The sequence below is a fragment of the Paroedura picta genome, chromosome 9 (assembly GCF_049243985.1).
Source record: "Paroedura picta isolate Pp20150507F chromosome 9, Ppicta_v3.0, whole genome shotgun sequence".
Lineage (NCBI taxonomy): Eukaryota > Metazoa > Chordata > Lepidosauria > Squamata > Gekkonidae > Paroedura > Paroedura picta.
This window is the reverse complement of record NC_135377.1, coordinates 24,779,384-24,803,267: the sequence shown is the minus strand read 5'-3', so window position 1 is coordinate 24,803,267 and position 23,884 is coordinate 24,779,384. Positions and strand designations below refer to the sequence as shown.

The window sequence follows — 23,884 nt, the reverse complement described above, 5'->3', positions numbered from 1 at the left end:
AGGCCCGCCCGCCTCTCCGCGGCACCCGCCCAAAATCAAGCCGGCGCCGTGAGAGGCCCTCCCGGCTCGCCCGACACAGCTCCAGAACGCCGACGGGAGCAAGCAGCTCCTGCGGCGTTCCCTGGCAAAGAGGGCGAGACCCGCGCACGTGGCGACTTAAATAGCTGCCACGGGTCCCGCCCTGCCTTTTGACGCTGTGCGTGCTGCGTTTTGGCAGCACGCACACTAGAGGGCCTCTGGGTGGTCGCCTCTTCCTCTCAGCAAGCCCTCCGCTGCGTCAATGTTCGGCTGAGGTAAGTCTCGGCCGGGTTTTACTTGACTAAATGTTAGTCTTTAACATGATACTTGGACTGCTATCCCTTATTAAGTCAGGTTCTATTGTAGTTCATGTTTCTCTGGACATTTAGAAGAAGATAACAGCTGTGGGGGGGGGGTTGCCCCACATTTTATTGCCCGGAGTCTCAAAGCAGCATATAATCGCCTACCATTCCTCTCCCCGCAACAGACATTTTGTAAGGTAGGTATGGGTGCAAGAGCTCTGAAAGAACTGTGACTGGCTCAAGGGCATAGAGAATAGAATCATAGAATATTAGCATTGGAAGATACCTCCTGGGTCATCTAGTCCAACCCCCTGCACTATGCAGGACACTCACAACCCTTATCACTTATCCACTGTAACCTACCACCCCCTTGAGCCTTCACAGAAGCAGCCTCTCTGTCAGATGGCTATCTAGCTTCTCTTTAAAAATTTCCAAAGATGGAGAACCCACCACCTCCGGAGGAAGCCTGTTCCACTGAGAAACCACTCTAACTGCCAGGAACTTATTCCTGATGTTTAGACAGAATTTCTTTTGAATTAATTTCACCCCATTGGATCTGGTTCATCCCTCCAGCTGGCTGTACGTGGAGGCCTCTAACTGGGTCCTCCAGATTAGAGGCCTCCGCTCTTAACCACTTAACCCTGAGGGAGGGAGTTTCTAGCCATCAGCTTCCATGCAAGCACAGGTCTTCCTCTTACGTGTGCAAAACCCGCTTCCCTATAAAACCATTTGTATGAGATTGCTCTGGTATAGCTCTTGGCATATCTCCTTATAAGTGGCTGCACGCTGGCACAGGAAGTCTGAGGGAGACTTCTTGTATTTTGTATTCAGGTGCAGATACCTGAGTGCAAACTACATGCATTAATAATGAGGGATGGATGGATGTTTCAAATGCAGATGCTCCCTTTAAAATGCATGGAAATGGGGGCCTAGTTCTTTCTCGTCTATTGCTTCGGTATATTTTCAGGAGAGAGGGCCCCATTTGAAAGGCATGTGTGCTCTTCATAACTGTAGTTTACACTTAAGTATCCTTATCTGAATACAAAGTACTCCCCAGACCTAGATTCAAGAGCTGGTTCACTTGATCTAATGAAGGAAACATTGTAATTGACCGAGAGGAACATGCACACCACCCACTGCCCCATGGTGTAATATGGGCATAAACACATCTGAATGAATCAGTGTTCCAGATTTTCATGATCCCCAAGCTCCTTTTAGGGGGACAGATTGCACAATTCATCACACACACATATATAGATGCATAAATGTCTATCGGTTCACATGTAATTCAAGATGTGCTACCTTTATGACACAGAAAGTATTTCCAATTTTGGGACTGTGCGAACAGGCCATCCTTTATATGCAATTTCCACTTTCAACAGACCTTCTCAAAACGCATCTCAAAGTACACTGTTAACATTTCGGTCTGAATTAAGTGAATCAATATAAGCCTGCAAAACAGAAGAGGATTATATCACATCTGGCCATGCTGGGGATTGTCTTCCCCTTTGCCAAAGCTGTTCTCGCTGACAAATGCCAATACTGAACTAATTTGGCTATTGACTCAGCTATTGCTACTCAAACTGTTCATTGGTGATGTTTAAAGATCTTTTGTAGTCAACCTTTTTAGGATTCAGTAAAGCAGCAAGGAAAAAATAGGCTACTGTTACAGAAGTGGATGTGGGGGGGGGGGAGAATAATAACAAGCCTAAGTATAGTTGTTTACACACAGAGGGCATGGAAAGCTGCCCTTGCTATGGAAGCAGCATGGAGCATAGCGAGAGGACTGCAAGTAGGGATGGTATGAAAATCACATTGAGCCCTCCTCCCACCAGCCCCCCCCCCTTCCCGTCCTTTGCCAGCTGAGCTGCCGTGTTGCTTTAAAAGCATTAAAGAGCTAAATGTGGGCGGGAAAGCAAACCTTAGCTAGGCTGTCTCCCCAGATTAGCTGCAAGTTCCGATGCTCTGCCAATGACCTCCTCCTATTTCCTCTTTTGAATCAGATTAAAGAGGGATTTCCAGGGATTCGTGTTTTTTTTTTAAAGGACAAAGCCCCGAGAACCGCAGGAGTTATACTCAGATTAAGCATGACATTGTGTGGAAGGCTGATAGATCCTGTGGTTCTTTCTCATTGGCAGGGACGATCTCTAGGTGGAGGGGGAACAACCTTTGAAAGGGTTGGCAGAAAAAGTTGCTAGATGTAGAAGGAAATCTCCACCCTATGCGTTGTGTAACTATGTCTTGTTTCTGTTGTAAGCATCACTGGGAAAATGCATAGATTCTTTGACTATCTGATGTGCCATATAACTGCTCATTATCAGCATGTAGCAGGAGACAAATGTAATGTCTAAATAATTCCAACAAAAGCACCATTCTGAACTTTAGAGTTTTGTAGCATGCATAAACTTAGGGAGATGCTAGCCTATGTGTCTATGCTGTAAACTCTCAATAAGTGCCCACATGTTCCCGCCACCTACCAGGGGGGACTGATGCTCGGGTGGGCGAGAGCCCTGGAGCAAAACATGGAGTGTGCGCCAGTGCTTGCCCAAGGCAGCATTGGCATACATGGGCGGAAGCATGCAGCAGCACAGCCGCCAGGTGCATGAGTCAGTGTGGCGGCTGTGGGCAGGGCCAGCAGCATAGTAGATTTAAAGGCACCCCAGATGCCCCTGTTGCTGCCTACCACCAGATGTGTTGCTACCACCCTTCCTCTCTCCCTGAATTTAATGTTTTATGTCTTGTCACAGCGGCGAGTTTTAACACTTTAGAGCTGGATCCTTTGGGGCCAAGCCCATGATGGTGGGCTGGGTTTTGCCTAGTCACAGGAGCCTCCCTATGGGACTGTGCATGCACTAGAGCAGCAGCATCTTCCGGGATGGGAAGGCAGCTGCCGCAATGAGAAGGACCCCAATTGAGGCTGACGCTTGTGGGCTTCTCCTATGGTTCACCTTCCCAGCAGTCTGGCAGGCCTGATGAAGACGGGGAGCTTGACAGGCGTGTCGCTCGGACCCTGCGGGTGGGCCTGCTCAGACCCCATGGGGCTCCCCTCCCATATTAAGTAGCCTTCGGGCTGCAAGACAGGAGCAGGCCATTGGATCCGTCCCTGTGTATGTTCTCCTTTGCTCATGTGTGTTTAAGTTAATAAACGCTGTCTCCTTTACCAAACGCAAATGTGTATTTGTATCTTTTATGTGACGTGTAAGTCTCTCCCCTGCCCAGCAATTATTTTTCTTACTAAATACTGGACAGAATGTTCCCTGTTTGGATGTTTTAGTGAACTATAGCGTGGATATCATGGACTCTTTCCTTTCTTAGCTAAGAAACTGTTGTGTTGAAAAGGGTTGAGAAATCCTGACCTAGCAACAAAATCAATGGCGCAATTCCTATTTGCAAAACACGTAATTATCTTGATCTCCAATATCTGTTCCTGAGGGGTAGCTGTTTTAGAGCTAGTCTGTTGCAACCAAATTTAAGCAGAAGGAGATAAGTGTGTACAACCTAGTGTGTGCATCTCTGATAGATGTATCTTCCTTGCATCTTAAGAAGTGAGCTGTGACTCAAGAAAATTTAGACTGGACTAAATTCTGTTAGTCTTTAAGGCACTGCTGGATTTCTGCTCAATTTGCCAGGATCTGTGGACTCTCAATTTCTATGGCTTCCATCAGAAATGCTTTAAACAAAAAGGAAGTGTTCCATTTTTTTTAAATCCTGCTATTATCCCAACAAACATATATGCTGCTTGCCTTGTTCTACAAAAATATAGATTCCCAAATTACACTGCAATGAAAGGGGTGACTGTCTTCCAAACATTTAAGAGAGGCAATGGGAAGATTTACGGAGCTTCAGTTTTTATGAGCAGAATGTTCTTGGTGGTTTTCCCTTCCCTTGGCTTTGACTATGGTGGCAGTCATAACTTGTAGGTAGTCTCTGATCCCATCTTCTTAGCAAACAGCTATGCAGGATGAGGATAAGACTAACTTTCAAGATGCATAGCATAAAGCAGCTGTTTGGCGTGCTCCTTCTGCCAAGGCCACGAGGGATGCATCCTTCAATGATTTTATATTTCAAATTCATCCAGGCTTGTAGTCATCAGTGCATCTGGTGACAGTAAGTTCCACAGATGAATTACACATTAGAAGAAGAAGAGGAAGAAGAAGAAGAGTCGGTTCTTATATGCCACTTTTCCCTACCTGAAGGAGGCTCAAAGCGGCTTACAGTCGCCTTCCCATTCCTCTCCCCACAACAGACACCCTGTGGGGTGGGTGAGGCTGAGAGAGCCCTGATATCACTGCTCGGTCAGAACAGCTTTATCAGTGCTGTGGCGAGCCCAAGGTCACCCAGCTGGTTGCAGGTGGGGGAGCGTGGATTCGAACCTAGCATGCCAGATTAGAAGTCCACACTCCTAAACACTACACCAAACTGGCTCTCTGGGGAAAGTATCTTCTTTTGTCTGAGCTTGATCTATCCCCTACTGAACACTCTAAATACTCCCCAAGAATTAGCATTATTCATGTGAAGGTCATATCCTAAAACGGAATCTCTTTTACCACCAGATGTTGACAGGCAACCATAAGGGAAAGTTTGGTCTGCTGTGACCCTGCATGTGGGTATTCCACAACATCTGATTACCTACTGTGGGAAACAGAATACTGGGCAGATTCAGGAGGGCGTTCTATCTGTTCCTATGGTTATTGATCATTCATTTGCCAGCTTGGGCTCAGGTGTTCTTTTTGTCAAGAAGGTTCTGAAGCTGAGCCCTGATTCAGCTTGATCTCAGCTGTTGTTCGATTACTTTTGTCGTATGTGAAAGCCTATCCATGCAACTGAGAGAGAGAGAGACCGCTAGAGACGGAGGCATTGCCCTTTGCAGTCACAATGCAGAGATGATGCTGATCTCAATCCTCACAGTCCCCAGAAGAAAGGAAGGGAGACTGACAAAGACTAGCAGACTTTTGCAGCTGTCACAGCCTGATTACCCCACTTGGGCACCATTCCATTGTTAGAGATTTAAATGATGGCAGCAGTCTAGACAATTGCCAAATAAAAGCCGCTCTCTGGTGGTCAGCAGGACCAAAAATAGGCGCAGCTTGCAGTTCAGTCATTTCCCAATCTATGGGAGACAGGCTCTGCCAAACCCTGAAGCGCCACGAAGCAGTAGTCCTTCAAGCAAAGAAACAAACCCTCCATTCTTAATGGGATAAACAATGCAGCTTTGTGCTCAACCCATGGGTCTTTAAACAGCAGGAAAAATAAATAAAAGGATATTTGCGACCAAAATAAATAGAAGTCTTACTAATTTTCCATAAAACTCAATCTAGAAACAACTGTGGTTTACACTGTGCAATGCAAAAAATCACAATCTGCTTGTTGGCAGAATGTTCCAGGTTCCATTCCCAGTATCTCCATTTTAAAAAGAGATGAGAAAGATCTGCACCTGAGACCTTGGAGAACTGCATCTGATCAGAGGACACAGTGCTGACTTCAGTATGGTCTAATTCGACATAAGGCAGCCTCATGTGTTTGCAATCTCTTCCATGTCTAAAAGAATAAAATCACAATCTGGCTTCAACAGAGATTGAAAAGATGGATAGAGGATAGGTCCATTAATGCAGGGGTAGTCAACCTGTGGTCCTCCAGATGTCCATGGAATACAATTCCCATGAGCCCCTGCCAGTGTTTGGGAATTGTAGGCCATGGACATCTGGAGGACCACAGGTTGACTACCCCCGCATTAATGGATTCTAGTCATTGTGACTCATGAAACTTCCATTTTCAGAGGCAGTAAACTGCTGAATACCAGGACTAAGAAAGAACATTAGTTGAAGGCTTTGTTGGGAGAGTTTAAATATGCACCGAGGAGCAAGCACCAACCTACTTAAAATAATAAAATAGTTTTATTTAGAACTCTTGTGTGTTGCATTCATTCTGTTTTGGAGGCAAGCAGAAGGAAGTGTGCTCAAAGGAGCAGGAAGTCTCCAGTGGAGCCAATGAGGACACTGGAAGAGGCTATTTGAAAAAAATCAGGAAGTTCCTGTTCTATGTTTAAAAACACATCTCCTCTGATGCTCCATGTGGGATATTCTTCATGCCTTTGAATCATGCACACTACAGATTTTGCATATACAAACAAGCTTTGGCTAATATGTCCTGTTTCTTGCCCCCCTAGGGCAATAGGTGAAAGAGAAAGTTAGACTAGATGGACCTCTGGCAGGTCTCTTCTTGGGTTCTTATGATGGTAGACCACAGAAATGGCTCAGTAAAGGCAGCTTTGCATGTTTATATCTACACTGTAGATTTTGTCAACAATGCCTACTATTACTCAAATAATTTGCATAGCTCTGTTTCAGAGTCAGGCCAATAAAATGTTAAAGGTAAGAAAGTTAATTAACTGGCTTCCTGCATGGGGGAGGAAATGCAATAAATTGTAGGCATGTAGAGATGGAATTATTTAAATCAGTTTATGCCCATGCATAAATATAATAGAGAACCTGCAAGGACTAAGGGAAGGCATTTCATTTCTTACCATGGTTTCATTTTTCCCTTCCCCAAAGCCCCCATAACTTCACCCCTTTTCTCCTTCCCAACTACCTGCCAATCTAGCTCCATATCTTCAGTTTTCCCTCCTTCCCTCCCATGGTAGCTTCATTCCACAGAAGCTATGGTGTAGTTATGCAGTGGCTAGTACTCAACTGTGTGTTGTAGCTGCTGCTAGGCCAGCCTACAGTTGCACAGACTGGGTTGTTGGCATACAATTTAATCTGATTGGCCCTCATTGGCAGTCTGTAATTTGTAATGTTTGGCTCTAACTGGCAGAGTGAAATTTGAACTGATTGGCCCTTATTGACAAGGTGCAATCTGCACTGATTGGCTTTCCTTGGCAGAGTATTCTCTCACTATTGGTTGCACACTCCCAAGAAGGGCCAGTCAGGTAGGGATTGAGTTGTCTGCATGCAATTTGAACTGATTGGCCTCATTGACAAAGTGCAATTTGTACTGCTTGGCCCTAATTGGCAGAGTGCAATTGGAACTGATTGGCTTTCACTGGCAGAGTTGTATCTCCCTTTTTGGCACCACACCCCCAGGATCAATTAGGTAGGGAATAAGTTGGATGCATGCAACTTCTACTTTATAATGTTTAGTGATATGCATAAAGTGATATAAACACTAAAGTGATACAAAAATTACTTGAAGAACTGAACTTTTCAGTCTGCACATTCTTCAGTTCATTTCAATATTTAAAAAAAAATAAAAAAACAGTTGTATGTTACAAACATGAAAACATTAGCTGGCAAAGAACTTACAGTGGGTTTCTCAAATATTGCCTATATGTCAGCTTTTCTCAACTTTTTTAATCACTGAAAAAGTCGTGAAATATTCTTCAACCTTCAAGAAACCCCAGAAGTGGGATCTCTAGTTCCCAGCTGGAGGCTAGCATCCTTGCCAATGTTCAGGGATGCCAGCCTCCAGGTGTAACCTGGAGAACCAGCAGAGAGGCTGTTTCTGTGTCTCTTGCAGCCACCCAATCTCTAGAAGGCATATAAAGGCTCCCCCCATGTTTGAAAGAGGCCATGGCAACTTACTGGCAGCTGGCAACTTACTGGCATGTTCTGAGGCTGGCTCGTCTTCCATCCAACAAACTTCTGAAACCAGCAGAAAGTTTGAGGTGGAGAGCTGACCACTTGTTAAGCCCTTCCTTGCTGAGGGCTACCTTCTGATTGGGGCTAAACTACCAGGACAGGTCATTCTCTAAGGCAGACTCCTCTTCTACCCAGAAAACTTCTGAAACCAGCAGGAAGTTAGAAGTGGACAGCTGATTCGTTATTAAGCCCTTCCGGGCTGAGGGCTGCTTCCTTACTGGGTCTAAACTACCTGGGTGGGCCATTCCTGGTTCAGGGCCAATCAGGTAGTGGGTGAGTTGTCAGTTTGGATTTTATATGAGTTACTGATGAAGTCACCCAGTGATGAATGCCTGGCCTAGCTCCACTAAGTCTAAAACAGCCTTGGTAAGGTTGCTGTCTCTCTTCTGCTTTTTGATGACAGAAACCAAGGTTTCAAGCTGGCTGGCAATGCTCATGTAGTTACCTAGTAATTTTCATAACAGCATTTGTTTGTCAGAGTTCCTGCTTTTTTTTGGGGGGGGGGTCAACCTCTGGTGTTGGTTTCTTGTTTGGTTTTTAGATCTCAGATTTTTCAGTCACTTTATACAGGTTTGCAGGAAAAAATGGTCTTGTCTGTTCATACTCCTACAGATAGGGCCATGTTGAGAATGAGATATATTGATATATATATGAGATATACTGAGCTTCTGAAAATAAATATTACTTTTAGCAGTGACCGAAAATCCTCTGATCTGACTGGGTCCCCCCACCACCACCCTTTCCAGAACTTCATGGCCTGGTTTCATTGTTAAGACTAACAGCTATAGAACTGGTTGGGGCAATGGAGGGGAAGAATGAACACAGAAAGTGTGTGTGTGTGTGTGTGTGTGTGTGTGTTTGAGAGAGGGAGAGAGAGAGAGAGAGAAGCACTCTCCAACCAGAAAACTTCAAACAGCTTGTACTTTAATGCTCAGCATTTCCACTTTTTGTCACTCACTGCACCATCTTAGTGCCTTTGTGTGGGCTTTAGAACTTGATTGGCTCTATATCCCAGAGCGATGTCGTGATTTCCCTTTTCCTCTGCTGCTTTTATTTGTACAGTTGGTTTAGATTCACTGTGCATTACTGTAGTAAAGGTTTTGGAATAAATCTCAAGTTTGCTTTGCTTAGCACAATTGCTAGTGACTGTTGTACATGTGTATCATTGATTGCTAGCATGTGTGTAAAAGAGCCCAGATCAGACTGAGCATTAGAATTTCTTTCCTCTCCCCATCCACCTTCCCCACCCCACCCCATGCCAGTTCTGGCAGTGAGACGGTCAATAACTTCGAAACTGGGGGTGCTTTCTCCTGTCTGTCTGGAATCTGACAGGAAACATCCCAGGCCCTAAAAATTCCCCTGCATGGGAAATAAAAAGTTGCATCTGGAAATGTGTTTCTTGTTGAAATCAATAGCAACTAATCCAAATGGTTAAAAAAAAAAAACCCAGACACAAATCCATCCAGGAATCATGAAAATAACTAATATGAATTAGAATGACTATGAAAAAAAACTGAATTCCAACTTTTTTGCACCTCTCAGACAAACTGTACAGCAAATTATAGTTGCAATTCCATATGGGCAGTGCCTTTCTTTTCCTGGTTTGTGCTGGAATTTACATTCTCCAAGTCTTGCTATAAATAGAGCCAAAGTACTATATCATATTTATTTGGCTTTGAACTCTGTGCTGGCTTGGAAGATTTAAAGAGTAAGGACCTCAGCTATTGGGACAGCAGAAACTTTGTAAATTATGGAACTACTCGAAATTAAGCCCGCTGTACAAAAAATACAAGGGGCGCTAGAGAGGTGGGTGGGTGGATGGATAGATAGAAGGAAGGAAGAAAGGAAGACAGAAAGAGAGCAAGCGAGAGGGAGAGAAAGAGGCAGAGAGAGAGAGGCAGGCAGGCAGGCAGGCAGGCAGGAAGGAAGGAAGGAAGGAAGGAAGGAAGGAAGGAAGGAAGGAAGGAAGGAAGGAAGGAAGGAAGGAAGGAAGGAAGGAAGGAAGGTGCCATGAAAGGGGACAGGGCAAGAGTGGAAGGAAGGAGGGGGGAAAGGTCTGCTGGACGGGTGGGGGGGCGAGTTGTGAGGGAGGGGCAGGGGGGAAGAGTTGGGGGTTGAGAAGGGTGGGTGGCTGGGTGTTTGGCCTTGCTCAAGGTGGGGGCTTGAATAGTAACCCTAGATGCTGGGTAGACAGGGGGCCCATTTAGATGTTAGAGATGCGACCCTGGCAACCCACCAAATGCCTGGTGGAAGAGCACCATTCTACAGGCCCTCCAGAACTTTGAATGTTCTTTCAGGGCCTGCATTTCTGACGCCAGCTCATTCCACGATGCTGGAGCTAGAATTGATCCAGAATGCAATTGGCAACCAATGCAGCTTCTGGAGAACAGGTCGAATGTGGGTTGTCCTTGTGGTCCTTATAAGGACCCAGGCAGCTACATAATGTATCAACTGTAATTTCCAGGTCAAGAATAAGGCCAGGCCCATGTACAGCAAGTTACAGTAGTCTATCCCGGAGGTGACTGTTGCATGAATCACTGTGGCTCGAAGTTCTGGAGTCAGATAGGGCGCTAGCAGTTTTGCTTGGCATAAATGAAAAATTGCCTGGTGACCTGTGCCTCCATATTCAAGAGAGCATCTAGGATCATTCCCAAATTGCTGACTGATAGAGCAGTCTGGAATTGCACCTGATAAAGACAGGGAAGGCACACTTCTTCATCTGGTCCCTTCCTGACCAGCCACAGGACCACCAGCTTCAGGAAATTTAGCTTCAGGTAGCCTTTCTGGAGTCATTCTACCATGGCTCCTATGCATCTGGCCAGTCATTTGGGGAGGGGGGATTTGGCCAGCCACTTATTAAAAAGTAGAGCTGGGAGTCATCTGCTTAGGGGTGACAACGCAGCCCAAACCCCTGAACAAGCCAGCCTAGGGGGTACATGAAGAAATTAAAAAGTATCGGGGAGAGGATCGTGCCTTGTGAAACCCAGCACTGGAGTTCGTAACGGCATGACTGTTCCTCCCCAACAGTTACCCTCTGTCCCCAGCCTTGGAGGAAGGAGAACAGCCATTAAAGGGCTGACTCCCATATCCCCGAGGCAGTGAGGCAGTGAGCTAAAAGCTCATGATTGAATTCTGCGGTAAGATCTAATAATACCAACACCGCTTATCCGCCTTGGTCCAGCTGCCTACAGAGGTCATCTGTAAGAGCAACCAGCACAGTCTCCACAATGTGGCCTGGGTGGAAGCCAGATTGGAAGGGGTCCAGTGTTGAAGCTTTATCCAGGTATGCTCTCAATTGGTCTACAGCCACCTGCTCAACCATCTTCCCCACAGAAATGAGATGCAAGTTCCTCAGTGGTCCCCAACCTTTTTATCACCAGGAACCGGTCAACACTTGACAATTTTACTGACGCCTGGGGGATATCTTTTGCTGAGGGACATCGACGCCACCTGAGCCCCTGCTCCGCTTGCTTTCCCGACGGCACCCCTGACTTCCCGCTGCCCACTGGGGGGCGCTGCCAGCAGCAGCTGTGCAGTGCCATGCCGAGGGGGAGCCCCAGCCATGGCTGCCGCTGGAGAGCACCAAAAGTGAGTCAGCAGCAGAGTGGTAGGGCAGCCCCCAAGGCATCAGCCGGAGAGGAAGACGAGGAGGAGCCGTGTCCAGTACTGACAGACCGGTATCAGTCCCAGGACCATGGATTGGGGAAAGCTGATGTTGTGCAGGTGTAATATCTAATTAGGCTCTTATTTCCAAGTACTCTTGGGCACTCTAAACCTAACCTAACTTAATCTAGAGCTCTAACAATCAAATCACTAGACCTATAGAATTAAACTCAGTTGCTGCTTATATAGCCATGAAGCTGGCTGCTTGCAGGACATTCTTAAATATAGTCATTTCCTAATACTCATGTTAGCATCCCCAAGAAAGAAAGATGGGCAAAGCAAAAGAACACTTTATCGGGAGAATTCTCCTCCATACATATCTTTTTCTTGTTGCTGTCAAGAACAGCATCTTTGGTTCATCACAGCTGCCTAACTTCTCATTTTCCATTACCGACATAATGAACAAAGAAAGTGAAAAAAAACAGGTGGTTTGCCATTGTCTTTCTCAGCAGAGTCTTCCTTGGTGGTCTCCCATTCAATTATTGACCCTGCTTAGCTACTGAGATCTAATGAGATTGTCATCATATAATTCTACACCCCCCCCCTGCTAATGGTATAAAAGAATATTTTGGCATGAGAGAAAAATGATGCAGTTGATTTGCAGTGAAGCAAATATAAAATCTGCTAGTTAAATTTGTGACTTGCAGTATATTTACTCAGTCTGGTTTATCAAAATAAGACCCAGTTGCACAGATAGGACAGAGGTTTGGAAGAAAGGAAGGAGGTGAAGATCATGCCTGACACAGAACTACAATGCAGTGTGATTAAAATTTGCTTATACGGCAGAGAGGAAAATTCTGAACCAAAAAGGTTATGGATGGTGGAATTCAAATTAAAATGTTCCAGTCTAATGGAAATGTTAAATATGAATGAGACTAAAGAAACCCTTCGAGAGTTCAGTTTCCTTTGGTTGTTTAAGCCCCAAAGAGGGGAGGAGGAGGTAACATTTTCACAAGTTCTGTCATCTTGGGTTTCCTTGGGTACCAAGAAGGATCAAAGTTTCCCGGAACCATGGGAATTTATTTGCCGTACATCAAGATTCCACACTCCAGGCATGCAAGACTGAACATCCTAAAGGGGTTCTACGTGCTATAGTGCAGGGATCCTCAACCTGTAGTCCTCCAGATGTCCATGGACTACAATTCAGATGTCCATGGACTACAATTGTAGTCCATGGACATCTGGAGGACTACAGGTTGGACATCTGGAGGACTACAGGTTGAGGATCCCTGCTATAGTGCATAATGATTCAGATTATGGAAACCATGGTTCGAATTTTCATTCAGCCATGACCCTCTGAGGACCCGTGGTCCTCATTCATCCTAAAGTACTCCACAAAGTACAGTAAGGATAAAATGTGGAATGAGAGAGACATTGCAGTGCTCTTTGGAAGGAACATGTGGTTGATAAAGATGCCACCCAAAACCTTTCTGAAGAAATTAGGGTTCTTCCCCTTTTAAGATACATGCTCCCAAATTAGACAACAAGCAAGTCATTCTGTAGTCTTAGACAAAGTGGCATTTCCCTTTTTGATGTAGGCGAGGCTCATATCCAGGCACATGTTGCCAAGATTTTATAGAGCTCCTCAACTGTTCAGAAGGGTTTTGCTTACATTATCTCAGTAATTCTTAGAAATGGTGATGCCACCTATTTGCTAAATTTGGAACTTGAATTCACTCATAATTCTTGGATGTATTACACATATCAGATATACAAGAAGTTCTCTGGTCAGATGTCTTATGAGAATCTGCACATGTACTGACAAAACAGCACAATTTCTTAAATACAGACCTCAAGAGTGCTGTTTCCCAGGGCCTAACTAGCAGAGGATGCTGTCCTTTGTTGACTCATGCTGTTTCTCCATCCACCCTAGTATTTTTCACTATATCTAATACCAGCTGTCCATGTTCACAGGAACGTGTCTTTCAAAGCCTTGCAGTTGCCAGGGCTTGAACCTGAGAGTCATACAAATCACGTGCACCCATGCAAGTCTGTTGCCTAGCATTTCCAACTTAGGCTCGAAGTTCACACCTTTCTCTCGGCTGGAGGATTTAAAATTTCAATTCTTTGATTATACACACCAAATTAGGACTATACATTTTTAAAGCCCTCATTTTTATTTTTCTCCATTTTTATTTTCACTTACTACTCTTATTCATCCTTAGGGGTAAAATATTTGTATTAGAAGGGCAATATAGAAGGAGGATGTTTAAAAGCCCCTCTTTTTACTCATACCAGTCTTCTGCTTAAATCTGCAGCCCCAAATAGCCATCTTTAATTTTAAAAACCCAAATGTTACCTCAAAGAATCACAGAACAATATGGATGCTCAGGATTGGCACTTCCACACTTACCTAAGGTGATCAGATTTTAACATTGGTAAAGCGGGACACCATTGACCAGGGGGGTTCTTGATTAAAAATTCAGTCTATATGGAGCAACAAAAAGTTTCATAGAACGCAAAAATAGTATTGTAATGTATATATTTTTAATTTCAACCTAAGTACAATTTGCCAGGTACCCCCATATGTCCCTCCAAAAGTTGGACAATCTGGTCACCTTACACTTACCACAGGTAACTGCAAGGCCCATGTAATCTGTGCCAGCATGCTGTCTGCCAGGTTACAGCAGGATGTTGTTGCTGTTGTTGTTAGGTGCAAAGTCGTGTCCAACCCATCGCGACCCCATGGACAATGATCCTCCAGGCCTTCCTGTCCTCTGCCATTCCTTGGAGTCCATTTAAGTTTGCACCTACTGCTTCAGTGACTCCATCCAGCCACTTCATTCTCTGTCGTCCCCTTCTTCTTTTGCGCTTGATGGCTCCCAGCATTAGGCTCTTCTCCAGGGAGTCCTTCCTTCTCATGAGGTGGCCAAAGCATTTGAGTTTCATCTTCAGGATCTGGCCTTCTAAAGAGCAGTCAGGGTTGATCTCCTCTAGGACTGACCGGTTTGTTCGCCTTGCAGTCCAAGGGACTCGCAAGAGTCTTCTCCAGCACCAGAGTTCAAAAGCCTCAATTCTTTGACGCTCGGCCTTCCTTATGGTCCAAATTTCGCAGCCACACATTGCAACTGGGAATACCATAGCCTTGACTAAACGCACTTTTGTTGGCAGGGTGATGTCTCTGCTTTTTAGGATGCTGTCTAGATTTGCCATAGCTTTCCTCCCCAAGAGCAAGCGGCTTTTAATTTCTTTGCTGCAATCCCCATCTGCAGTGATCTTGGAGCCCAGGAAAATAAAATCTGTCACTAACAGCAGGATGTACTCTTGACCAAATCTACTCAGGGGTCAACCAACTTCAAGGAGTCTACCAGTTCTCAGCAGCAGAAGCCAGCCTAGCTGAGCTTCCACCAAAGGGGATTCTGGTACTGAGATACACTAGAGCTTTACCAGGGGGCAGGGGCAGTAGGCAACACTGACCTTAGAAGAGGCTGGTCATGGCAGCCAGCTCTTTAAAGACATTCAGGGGAAACAGTCAGTGAGTCCACTAATCCACTGCAAGTCTCCATTGGCCCAGAGGCCTGTCACTCCCAAGGACTGGGTTGTGGAGAGACTAGCTGAGCCTTGAGTTGGTCCGCCCTTGAGGAAGCATTGAGCACCCTGGGGCTGATTCCAATTCCCTGGCACCTGGTAGAACAGTGTGGAGAAACTGGATGAAAAGAAATTGCTTCCTCTTGCTCTGTCCTGGGGTAGGTGCCCAAGAAAAAAGCCACCCTGTAGAGTGAGACAACTCTGGACTCAGGCCCAGTTCCAGCAGATCCTGGCAATCTTTAAACCGCCTGCGGCGCCACAGGTGCCGCGGACTAAATAAAAGAGTAAGGGCTGGAGGGTAGGAGTTAGGGCGGGCTCTGTCCGGGATAAAAACTCGGAGGAGCGAATCAGGAGCCGCTTTGCTGAGTGGCAATCCAGGGCCAAGTGGCCAATTGGGAGGCGCGCAAAGCACGCCTCCCTATTGGCTACTTGTCCCGTCCCGAGAACAGCCGCCCGCAAACACCACACTCCTCCCGACCGCCATCCTTGACGGATGGCAGCCGGCCAGGAGCCTTGCCCCACAGCGCTGCCCTCCAGGGAACACACTTGCCCTCAGCAAAGTGCCTGCCCTGCCCTGCCTACGCGCCAGCAGACGCCACCCCAGCCCTTCCTACCCCCACCGCGACTGTCCGTTCCTGCCCGCCAAAGCCCCCGCCCTTCCCACCCCGCTCGACTAGCACCATCCCCAGCACCCGCTGCCCGCGCCCTTCTCACACCCACCCCACCACTTGCCAATCCCCGGTTGCCCACCTTTCCCCCAAATTCCCCGCTGCCGCCGCCGCCCAAACCCTTCCACGCACACGCCTACACGCTCTCCACGGCCTTCACCGCCTCCGGGAACAGAGAAAACGCCGAGCCAAAATGGCGGCACTACATCCCTGAGCACTGCGCCGCCAACCACGCCACCTCCACGCTCCCTACCGCCTTTGCCTCCCCCGGCCAGAGAGAAGACGGGGATTGAAAATGGCGTCGCTACCTCCCAGAGTGCCGCACCACCAGCCGCGCCACCTCCACGCTTCCCACCGCCTTCCCCCCCCCCCCGGCCACAGGCACGACTCACCACCGCCCAACTCACCACCGCACGCAAAACACTCAGGAGCTCAGGAGCCACCCCTGCTGCCGAACGTCGCACAGATTCCCTGGGATCCGCCACCAGTGCCAGAAAACAGAATAGCTCTAAGCCAGCAATATGAACAATGTAAGCACTTTGTAAAGATTTTTATTTATTTATTTATTTATTTATTTGTTATATTTATATACTGCCCTCCCCTGAAGCTCAGTGTAATCTTCAGTGGTAAGATCTTTGGGATTGCTGATGGGGAAACTTAACTGTCAGTTACATTGTTTTCTTTCCTCATTATTTAAATCCCACTGAAATATCCATGAGCTCGACGCCAGATAGAGGTGCCAGAATATTTAAATGCACACCACTAGCCAAAAAACAATAATGTGTGTCACCCATCATCCAATATGAGCCAACATATACATGAACTATTAACTATTCAGTATGCATTTCTACATACAAACAATGGATTGTGTTGTTATGCCATAAATGTTCCTTTGCCACTTGCATTGATTTCCTGGAGTGATATCTTCTCTGTAGTTTCTACACAGCTGATTCATAGGCTTCCGAGCAGCCATATTAGAGGCAATGAGAGTGAAATTAGATGAGGTAGGGTTTACAAATCTCAGTGCTTTCTAAGGGTCAATTTCAGGGATATATTGCCTCATCTTGGACCAAAGTCATCTGAAGAAGGGAAGGGAAGTTGGATGCTTTAGGCTGATCCTACATTGAGAAGAGTGTTGGCCTTGATGGCCTGTGTGGCCCCTTCCTAATCTAGGATTCGATGAATTCTTCCTCCACTGTTTGGTATATATGAAAGCCCCCTCCTTCTGCTCTGGGAAACTGCTTCCCAGGATCAGAGAAGCTGAGGGAATGGTATCAGTAGGAGGTAACACCCCACAATGGGATGAGTAAATTCCCACTTCCCAAACTGGGGTCACATGTGCCTGAAATTGACTATACCAATATTCTATGATGATCCAATTATGGATCTCTCAGCATCTCATCATTTTTATTCAGTCTCTCTTTTCTTTTTGATATCTAAAATGCTGCTTCTATACGACAGCTGTGCTAGACAACAAACAGTCACAATTATCTGGGCTTGACTAAATTAGTAGTCTTAAAACAAAACGTAAGCACATATGAAACCTCTCAGAGTTTCTGATAAGGAGCAGATTACAGCATGACTTTTCAATCGAATGACACAGCGTTCATCTGACTCACCTGTGACAAATGAAATCTATAAATATGTTTCAGTGAATAAGTCATCCAACCTGAGGAGTAGTTCTTCCTAGACATTTTCAAGGCTCAAGCTATCAAGGCAGACAAAAATGACAGAGTGTTCCAGTTAAGAATATCTTCTAGATGATAAATGCCTTGTCCACGTGCAGCTATGAGCCTCCTAAAGGCCACTGTGTCACAGGACATGGGTTTGTAGATGAGAAAGGAAGTGAAAATGATAGTGCCACAGTCTTATGCTGTACACAGAAAAATCACTTGTTAGAGGCTTGATGATGCTATGGGACAGGTATGATCATCTGTAGAACAGATGTAACTCATTTTTGTCCTAGTATGGCTTTTGTCCTAGTATGGTTGCTGATCAACAGGTTTCGATTAGTAAAGACTATATAAGACACATAAGAACTTATTCATGGTACTGCATCAATCGCAGCATGACTTACCTTAGCTGCAGAATTGACATGGCTGGGGGGTAGGGGGCTGGGAGAAAGTGCAACAGGCTAGGCATGCAGCAGGGTGGCATAATTCAGGGAGGGGTGAGGCTGGGATATAAGAGGCGCCACATGAGCCTGCCTGGCCTCTTTCACTGGATCACACCAAGAAAAGTTTTCGCACCCATCTACCCTTGTTTACGGTTTTGGGGAAGGGATGGATCGGAGGTTATCACTATGTGTTGCGTTTGAATTATTGTCACAGCTGGCAGATCACACGGAAGAAAGCCTGGTTTTGGGGAGGGGTCTGACTTGCGTGCCTGACTCCCCACGGTAGGGGCCTCATTAAAGAGGTGGCAGTTGTGAGCGAGAGCCAACCCAGCTGGGTAGGTAGGGGTTCAACATGGCCAGGTGGCCTGGGAAGCAGTGGATGGGGTGTGTGCCTCGCTAGGAATTTCCCAGGTAGACACTTCCCGGGAAAAGACCCCAGACGGCCAAGAAACCCCAGTTCCCAGCTGGAAACTGGTGTTGGGTTTCTCAAGCTTTAAGGAATAAGGGGGGGGGAGCAGTTTTGCCCATTCAGGCTCCTGTCAGCCAACACTCTTGTTGCATGGTTTGTTTAATAAACGGCTGTGGCCATGTTTTAAAGCCAAAAGGTTTGTGGTTTGCGTGCATTATTGGGGAACCCTAAGATGCCCGCATGCTAGTCAATTTCATCTTGAATGTTGAGTAAAAATTTGCAATTTCCATTGTGAAAGACCAAAAAATATCAGGATATCTTCTTCTGAACAATGATCACAAAATGCAAAAGAGGGCCATGTGAAAATTTGGGGGGGGGGGTTATAAACCTGCAAGAAAAATCTGAGACTCTTTTAAAACATGACTAGCTTTCTAATAACAACCCCAAATGGCTGAACGTGCAGGAAAAATAGCTAAGAGTTGTGAACCAGGGTCATAAATAGCAAAGGCAGAGGCAACAAAGACAATAGTAGGCCAAGGTAGTGACCTGTCAGCCACAGAAGCTGGGTAAGGCAAAGGAGGGGGTAGCTGTGGGCACTCAGGTGGAAAGCAATAGCAAATAGGACTAGGTATTGTTGGAGTGAAGGGAAAGGCAGCAAGGAAGAAAAATTATCAGCAAGGTAGTGGGAGAGTAAAAAAAAACCCTGGTTGTAAAAAAAGAAATAAACAGTAAAAATAGAGCAACTGAGCCATGACTGGAGACTTGGAGGGCAGAAAAAGCTGCAACGTGGGGAGAGAGCAAGAATGGGGAAACTGGAGGCCACTGCTAGTATATTACTATTAAATATGAGTACCAACAATTATTCTGCTCAGTGTATTAAAAATTAAAGAAACTGATCTTTTAACACATCAGTGGTGATGAATCATGAAGTCCTGAGTGAATTGGTAGTTAAAAGAACAGAAGAAGACAGAACTAGAAGAGTTCTGGGTGCTAATATTGATGGGCGCAAGTTTTGAGCCAAGTAGCTCCTAACCACTACACCAAACTGGCCCAGAGCCACTTTGGTGTAGTGGTTAGGAGTGCGGACTTCTAATCTGGCATGCCGGGTTCAATTCTGCACTCTCCCACATGCAGCCAGCTGGGTGACCTTGGGCTCATCATGGCACTGATAAAACTGTTCTGACCTAGCAGTGATATCAGGGCTCTCTCAGCCTCACCTGTCTAACAGGGTGTCTGTTGTGGGGAGAGGAAAGGGAAGGCGACTGTAAGCCACTTTGAGACTCCTTCAGGGAGAGAAAAGCATCATATAAGAACCAACTTCTTCTTCTTTCTTTCTTCTTCTTCGAGACCACCCAGATATTTGGGGTTTAGGCTTTTGAGTGTCAAAGCTATGGATGGGAATAAGGCATGTATGACAGCTTCATCCACTTCCCTACCTCAGAGGTAAGATTTCCCCACTGTTTTTTCCCCTTTTATTGACTCCATAAAAATGTGTTTTCCTCTTTGCTGAAGAACTCTGGCTGTCCTACCCTGTCATAGAATGATACATCAGCTGCTGGCACAGCCTAGGAACCTCAGAAGGCCACTTTAACTTAAATAACGTAAATAGCACTCGAGGCATTTTGAAATTCAAAAATAACAAAATATTGCATTTAACATAGAGGTGAAGGGTCAGGTAAAATAAAGGCTCCATATAGACCTCTGAGGTCAAATCTAATGTTTCAAGCTAATGAGAGTTTCTTAAGCTTTTACAGTGACTTAAATATTTAAGTTGAGAGGCTTTTGTTCCAACATTTTCCCCAAATACTTCAGTATATTTTCTTTGAACATTTTCTGACTTTTAGTCTCCAGAAGGCTGGTATGCTTCTTCCCGTATCCAAGCCTCTTCTCTTGAAATACCATATTCATCTTGAGTTTGAATTGATTAATAAAGTCTCCAAAGGCTGATTCTAACCACATCAGAGCAGGGATCTTCAGAATTAACACTCTGTTTGACTGGATAGGGAAATTCTTCTCCCACTAGATCTATCCCCTTTCTTTACCCTGAATGGGAGTCTTTGCCTACTTCCCAAGCTTCCTCACCCACTCCCCCCCCCCCCCCCGGTTCTCCTGTCTGTGTTAAACTGAATTCTGGGCTGAATTCTGAAACTGTCAGTACTCAACTCTTCTCAGCTAGGGTAGAGAATCAGACTGAATCCTCCTCAGCATCCAGTTCAGAAGTCTTTCTCTGGTTAACATCAGCTAAACAATCAGATCTCTTGGAGCAACCTGTCACTCAAGGCTCACTGGCTCTGTGAAGAGTTAAGCCTTCACAGTCCTTTTCTGTTTACACAGGACTTCCGAACCTTTTAAAGTGCAGTTCATTGCAGCATGGAGGGCAGTGCTGGATATCCCAGTAGCATCAAGAAAACCACATGGGGATCAAGATATTACCCCTTCATAGACATGGTAACAGGGTAGAATGAATGTGCACAGGGTCGAAGTGTCCCTTGCCTATGCATATTTGCAGCAACATATGCATACTATCACCATGCATATATACAAACCTACGTAGCTCACTTTTCAGGTTTTCAAAAAAAAAAAAAAAAGAGCAGGGACTCCATACCTGTCCAAGCTCTCTTTAATCTACTGTAAGTTCATACATTCCTGTGCCAAGTGCTGTCACTGGAAACAAACGCTGAGGCTGAGCCGTAGAGCCGGTGAAGGCCTGACAGTGAACTTACTGTGCAGGGGATGGGAGTAGGAGTTCAGATCTATCTTAATATGCCAGGGTAATAAAGCTGGTGTGTCGTCGGAAGTTGCCTTGACAGTTTGTAACATTACCTGAGATGTCAGTGCCTGGCCAATAGTACCCATCAAAAACATTAACACACTGTTGTTCATCTTCCGAAATGAAGGAAGCAGCAGGAAGCAAAGCAGACAACAGCAAAGAAACTAACAAGAGTATTAAGAGAGCTGACAGCCCGAGTTGCCATGTCACTCGATTTCGGAGCGTGTGCGGCACGGACTGAGACAAAGGGAGCGCAGGCTAGGACTGGGTACACTGAAAGCCAGACATATGAGCATAAACTGGGGGAGGGAAATCAGCTCACGGATAATATTAATAGACAAAACTCTCATGCACGTCCTTGGCCTGGTGGTAATTGGCAGTCCAAACACATGGCAAAAATACAAATGTGTGAAATAAAGAACAAGATAGGCAGTTCTTGCAGACAAAAGCAGCTGTCTTGTTTTTATTCCACAGCTCTGGGATTTCTGGCGCAGTATTTATGATACCTTCTTCTCATTTCCGGCCATTTGCTTTGCTCAGAGATGCAGAGAGGGGATAAGTTCCTCATCATGCCACACGTCCATGATTGTCCTGGCGTTTGATCCCTCCTCAGGGCCAAACCAGATATGATAGATGTATGAAGGCGAAGCAGCTGCCACATGATGCCTCAGTTTGCACAGGATACCATCACTGTTTGTCTGTCTTCCCTGCCTTGTAGCTAAGAACAGCACAGGAGAGGCACTTTCAGATATCAAAACTGTGCCAGGGCAAAGATTAAACCACTTTGCTGACCTGAAGCAGGATCTGCGCGTCTGCTATTTTTTAAATAATGCCCGACCTGAGACAATTTCACATATCTTATTGTCCTTTTTATGAAAGCATCTGAAAATATCTAATCCTACTTTTACTATCCCACTACATTAGACATTAATCTTTATCATCCCATAATAGTCACACTCTAGTTAAAATTTTGCTTAGGGTTTAAAGACCCACTTATTTCTAACATGGTAGCAAAATTCCTTTACATCTCTACTAGAATTAGATCGGAAAGAATGTCTGAACGATAGTAATGGATAGGCCCTCTTATCACTTGGGTTAATGGACTGTTCTAGAAGATATATTGATTCCTTGTCCCTGCAGTTAACTTCCTTGAGGTTTCTTCCCCCTTATTCTTTACATGTTATAACCCTTCTCCCCCACCTACAATAACATAATATTTGTTTCCATCAATACATTGTTTTTAACATTGTTTTATTATCTTTATATTTTTATGTAGCAATACTTTTGTATTTTTTTACTACACATATCGATTAACTTTTATAATTGATTGCAGTTTCTATCGATGCATTATTTATGTGGGTCAATCGACCGAATAAACATACTGTACTGTGCTGTATTAAGAGGATCCATTCACAAATCTCCCAATATGTTATCTAGATGGTTCTAGTAAATTCTAGCAAGCTCAGGTGGCTAGACTGTGCTACTATAGGGTTACAGACTAAAAATCACCTCACTTCTGGTACACACCTTTGGGTGCATTCTCAAAGTTTGTTGCCGCAGGATTTCACTTTTCCAGATAGATCTCTTTTACAAGGCACTTCCTCCACCGTTGCAGATGTGCTGGGATTTGTTTTGCTCTATCACAATATATTTGATTTTTAGGGTTGTGATTGGGAGTACTTCCATTTCTGAATTAGATCCCAAGGAAAGCTTTTTGAGCTCTGCACTGTGAGAAAATAATGTAGCAAAACCAAAGCCTGTATTTGTGATAAGGAAAGAAACATGAAAGAACTCCATCTTTCCCTTTGTATGTTGATAGGCTGGAAAGCCACCGGAATAGAAGAAACAAATAGATGTGGATAAAATGGGATGAAATATAAAGACATGTTGGAGAACATCTGTGATCATTTTCAAATCCCATCATTCTTTTGGCACAAGACATGTTGTTTGTACATAAATTGCCCCAATACGAACTCCGCTAATTACATTCCCCCCCCCCAATATTTAACTATAAACATTCCCCAAAATTAGCTGGATGAAACTTTTCTTTTTTCTAAATTAAGTTCAGAGTTATTACATTCCCTTGCCACCTGGGATGCTTTCTGGTGCAGCAAAGCTCTCTGAAGGTAGCTATATCTGTGGTGTAGATTAAACACAGTCCTTCTGTACATTTAGAGTTGCACATATGGTGAACACCACTTATGAATTTTGCTTTTTGTGGAAGTTGTCCTTGGTCTCATGATACCTCAGTCACCTGGATATGAGAAGGGATGCCTGCACATGAAAGCTCATACCTTGAATTAAGAGACCCAGCTTGGTGTAGTGGTTAGGAGTGCAGACTTCTAATATGGCAAGTCGGGTTTGATTCCGTGCTCCCCCACATGCAGCCATCTGGGTGACCTTGGGCTCACCACAGCACTGATAAAGCTGTTCTGACCCAGCAGTGATATCAGGGCTCTCTCAGCCTCACCCACCTCACAGGGTGTCTGTTGTGGGGAGAGGAAAGGGAAGGCGACTGTAAACTACTTTGAGACTCCTTCAGGGAGAGAAAAGCATCATATAAGAACCAACTCTTCCTCTTCCTCTTCCTCAAATTTGTTAGTCTTAGGCCCATTATGCACGGGGGGATAGCGCGCATGCGGGGTGGAATGGCGGCGACTAAAATCACCGATAACGCACGGTGCCGGCTGCAACTGGCCTCAGATTTGGTGCATGCCACCGAAGAAGCAGCGTTAGTGAAACGCAGAAGAAAGCGCAGCTTCCGGGTGACCAG

General features: G+C 45.3%; 1 long non-coding RNA gene across 1 annotated transcript; it reads left to right on the top strand.

Moving 5' to 3' along the window:
* The first annotated feature begins 204 nt into the window (after positions 1–204).
* Positions 205–23,105, top strand: LOC143844615 (uncharacterized). The gene is made up of 3 exons (XR_013234059.1): positions 205–293; positions 19,689–19,784; positions 22,931–23,105. It is a non-coding gene; the product is annotated as an uncharacterized LOC143844615 (long non-coding RNA).
* Positions 23,106–23,884: the final 779 nt, after the last annotated feature.